Source organism: Sinocyclocheilus grahami, unplaced genomic scaffold (assembly GCF_001515645.1).
Source record: "Sinocyclocheilus grahami isolate Dianchi unplaced genomic scaffold, SAMN03320097.WGS_v1.1 scaffold1522.1, whole genome shotgun sequence".
Lineage (NCBI taxonomy): Eukaryota > Metazoa > Chordata > Actinopteri > Cypriniformes > Cyprinidae > Sinocyclocheilus > Sinocyclocheilus grahami.
The window spans coordinates 197,446-202,544 of record NW_015506701.1 but is presented as its reverse complement, the minus strand read 5'-3'; positions in this window follow the sequence as shown (position 1 = coordinate 202,544).

The following is a 5,099-nucleotide window of genomic DNA, read 5'->3' as shown; positions in this document are numbered from 1 at the left end:
TTTTTTTTGTATATATGTTGTTTTAATAAAGTTGCATGTATAAATACAATATATATTGTATATATAAATGGTTGCTATTTATAATAGCATATAAAACTGATCATTTATTAAATTAAACTGTTCCATGATCATTCAGCGATATATTTAACATACATATTCTGATATAAAGATATAAGATATATATATAAGATATAAAAGAATCAGTGATCATACTAAATGTTTTTAATATATTATTAAATATTATTTAAAATGTTGTTAATATATTTTAAATGATTACAAACTTCTTGCAGACAAATGGCTAAAACCTAAAACCTTGGAGGATCGTGACACAGATTGTTAAAGATTTAAGTTGACAATTAATTAGTATTTTGGTGCTGCGCGGTGGTCATCAAATAGAGTAATCTGGTTCTAAATGTACCTGATGAAGTTTATGTAGAAGTTTAGCACCGTGAAACTTGTGGGTGTGAGCATTAGTAACAGTGCTGCTAATTTAATTGGCCGTTTCAGGGGAGGTTTGTACCGAATTGATCCGAACGGTTCTAAGCTCCCGTTTCTATAAATGATCCTCAAATATGTAACTTTTTTCCCCCTCAGAAGCAGTTGCCATAGCAACCATCCTGATAGATTCTCTAGTGCAGCGCACAAGTACAGCCAAACACAGATAGTTCTCATGTACTCACTCAAGCTGCTGTTATTATTGCTTTAATGTGATTTAAAGCAGGTCACGCCACCAGCCTGACGCTGTGAAACGAGCACGAGGTGCGGTGTTTTTTTCTGGTTTTCACCGATACGGACGCTTGTTTCAGGGGTGCGTTGCGATCGCAGTGATGTGCTGTTAGTTTCTTGTCCTGCTGATGAATGAGTCTTGCTTATTTAACAGATTTGATCTAGCAGAGAAAAATTAGTAAGTAATTGTCCAGGTGTGGTGATTTTTCCAGATGGTTAACTATAATCTGTCAAAACAAACAGCATGAAACACGCCGAGCATCCAGTCCAGGTCTGAAAATCCTTGCAAACTTTTTCACAACAACTGAAGTTATACATATATATATATTTTTTTTAATATATATATATAAATACATATGTATTCGATTTATTCGTCATTTATATATTTCGTTAAAAGTATGTCTTTCTGTGCATGTCATTTTGTAATTTATTATATTTATATTATTTATATGATATATAAATGTATATATAATATATTTATATATTGTATATTATATTTTATATTTTTAATATATAATTTTTTTCTATTTCTATATAATTTTTCAATTTATTTTATATATGTACAGTATATTATTTAATATATGTTTTTTTTCTATTTTTCTGTCATTTTTTTCAGTTTATTATACATACATATATATATTTATATATTTATTTATTTTGTTTATGCCAAAAATCATTAAGTAAAGATTTCTATATCATATTTCAATTTATTTTAAATATGTACAGTATATTATTTAGATATTTTCTATATTTTTAATATATGTTTTTTTTCTATTTTTCTGTCATTTTTAGGATATTAAGTAAAGATCATGTTCCATGAAGATATTTAGTAAATGTCCTACTGTAAATATATCAATCTGGTCTGATGAGACCAAGATATAACTTTTTGGCCTTAATTCTAAGCGGTATGTGTGGAGAAAACCAGGCACTGCTCATCACCTGTCCAATACAGTCCCAACAGTGAAGCATGGTGGTGGCAGCATCATGCTGTGGGGGTGTTTTTCAGCTGCAGGGACAGGACGACTGGTTGCAATCGAGGGAAAGATGAATGTGGCCAAGTACAGGGATATCCTGGACGAAAACCTTCTCGAGTGCTCAGGACCTCAGACTGGGCCGAAGGTTTATCTTCCAACAAGACAATGACCCTAAGCACACCGCTAAAATAACGAAGGAGTGGCTTCGCAACAACTCTGTGACTGTTCTTGAATGGCCCAGCCAGAGCCCTGACTTAAACCCAATTGAGCATCTCTGGAGAGACCTAAAAATGGCTGTCCACCAACGTTTACCATCCAACCTGACAGAACTGGAGAGGCTCTGCAAGGAGGAATGGCAGAGGATCCCTAAATCCAGGTGTGAAAAACTTGTTGCCTCTTTCCCAAAAAGACTCATGGCTGTATTCGATCAAAAGGGTGCTTCTACTAAATACTGAGCAAAGGGTCTGAATACTTAGGACCATGTGTTATTTCAGTTTTTCTTTTTTAATAAATCTGCAAAAATGTCAACAATTCTGTGTTTTTCTGTCAATATGGGGTGCTGTGTGTACATTAATGAGGAAAAAAAATTAACTTAAATGATTTTAGCAAATGGCTGCAATATAACAAAGAGTGAAAAATTTAAGGGGGTCTGAATACTTTCCGTACCCACTGTATATATATATATATATATACCCTATGCATCCCCTATGCATCTCAAACTGTCCTCAGCATGTTTGAATAGCGCTCGGCTGATATTTACACTGCTGAGTGTAGTAATGATTTCTCTCAGGAGCACTTACTGACATAAAGGAGGCTGTTATTGCTGAACTAATAAGCAGAAAATATTCCCACTGAATGCTTGACCTCTCTTGCACACCATCTTCTATTTGTCCCTGTAAAGACCAGCTGTCGTGTCCAAACTGTTGGCAAATGCATTCAGGAGGTTATTATTTCCTTTAGTGAAGCACAAGGGCATTTATTGAGTCAGACTCCTGCTGGGTGCGCTTAATAGACTTCTGGCTGAATGCTCACTAACAGAGTCTTGATGCCTTTGCTTTTTATTCACCGCTTGTATATGAGGCTGCATACATCCCACACTAGATTTTGATGAAGAAAACTCGTCAGGTCATTGCTGAAGGGTTGCATGTTTGCTTTGGATGGTTGCACGCTAAATTTAAAACTGTTTTCATTTGTTCAGAGCGTTAGCAATATAGTGATTTTAATTTGAATTTTTCAAGATTCTGATGCTTGTCTAATTAATGTCTAATCAATTGAATTCATACAGTTTTAAACTTTAGTTATGTATTGTTGTTTTAAGAATAATAGTGCCATATGTAATGTTTTCAATCATTCATTCATTCAGAAATTCTGTTTCTAGATCGTGTTTTTCATAAAAATTCCAAGTTTTTCCAGTTTAAATTTTTCTAGATTCTGTTTTTAGTGATTTAATTAATTTGCTATAATTAAAAAGGATGCCTAATCAATTGAATTCATACATTTTTTAACAATTTAATAGTTTACTATTTTAACAATAATAGTGCTCTATGAAATTTTTCTTTATTTGTTTATTTTTCAGAAATTGTGTTTTTATAGATTCTGTGTTTTTCCCAAATTACATGTTTTCTGTTTTACTTTTTATAGATGCTGTTTTTAATGGTTTCATTAAATTTTGTAATTTAAAAATAATAAATATATATTAAAAATAATAATAATAATAATAATAAAAAGATGTGTAATCAATTGAATTGTTAACTGTTTAACAATTTAATATTTTATTGCAATTTTAACATTTAAATTTCATATTCTTTTTCTAGTTTTTCTAGAAGTTTTGTAGAATGCATGTGTTATGATTCAATCAAATGTTAATAATCAAAAGATGTGGCTAATCAGTTGAATTAATAAAACTTTGAAAATGCAATAATTTGTTGCATTTTTTTAAAAATAGAAATGTTTTATTTTTATTTTTTAGAAATTCTGTTTCTAGATTCTGTGTTTCGTGATTTAATACAAATTGATATTCAAAAATGATGTTAATCAAATGAATGCATAAAACTTTAACAATTTAATTGATCTTATAGAATGCAATCAAATGAAATGTAAACAATTTCTTTAGATTTTTGGCAAATTGGCGTTGCTGAAGTATTGCACGTGTGTTTTTAGGACACTGAGCATGGGATGGTTGCGTGCTGAATGTAATACTTTATGCATTTGTTCAGAGCGTAAGCATTAGTGATACAGTGATGCATTCCTTAGCAAACAGCACAGAAGGGAGGTGATACCTGTACTTTGTGTAATTGTTAAGTAGGTCAGTCCACACAATATTGCTTCAAGACTTAAGTTTAAATATTCAGATGATTCATGCGGTGTCATAAATCGCCTTCCGAATGCAATCTTTAGATAATTTCCAGCTTGGGATGTAACGATTAACCACGAGCCGGTTGTAAATTGATTCAAATATGTGACGATTCAAATCGGTTGTGACGCTAAACAAATCATGATTCAGTTAGGGGCAGGAGTTTATATGAATGCATGTCTGAGGGGAACTTACTGTCTTTAGAAAAGTTAGATGGTATTTTTTCTATTCCTCTTGCCTCTGTATAATACATATTGAAGTTCATAAGTGCAGCTGAATAAATAATCTTTCCATTGATGTATGGTTTGTTAGGATAGGACAATATTTGGCTGAGATACAACTATTTGAAAATCTGGAATCTGAGGGTGCAAAAAAATCTAAATATTGAGAAAATCATCTTTAAAGTTGTTCAAATGAAGTTCTTAGCAATGCATATTACTAATCAAACATTAAGTTTTGATATATTTACGGTAGGACATTTACAAAATATCTTCATGGAACATGATCTTTACTTAATATCCTAATGATTTTTGGCATAAAAGAGAAATCTATAATTGTGACCCATACAATGTATTGTTGGCTATTGCTACAAATATCCCCCAGCGACTCAACACTGCTTTTGTGCTGCAGGGTCACATTTTTGTTTTCATTGTCTTTAATATAAACATCGTTTCATTGGACAACATTGGGCAGGATTAAATGAATGCATAAATCAATATTTTTTAATCCAAATAGAAAAATGTAGAAAATATTGAGATCACAATTCAGCCAAAAAATACAGAGATATGATTTTTTGTTTTTTTCGGCCATATCGCTCAGCTCTAATTCACAGGCACTAGTCCATGTTGTAATCTGATTAATTAAACAGCACTACTTTTGATTTATTCATCCAAATTCGGTGTTATACAGTAAATTCCATTTCCATTCATATTCCCATTTCTGTTGAGAGTCACATTGAGTGCACTGAGTGTATTCTTATCCGTGTCTGTTTGTTGACTGATTCCCCGGCCATTCAGATTTAATTTCATAGCTGTCACCCTTGAGAG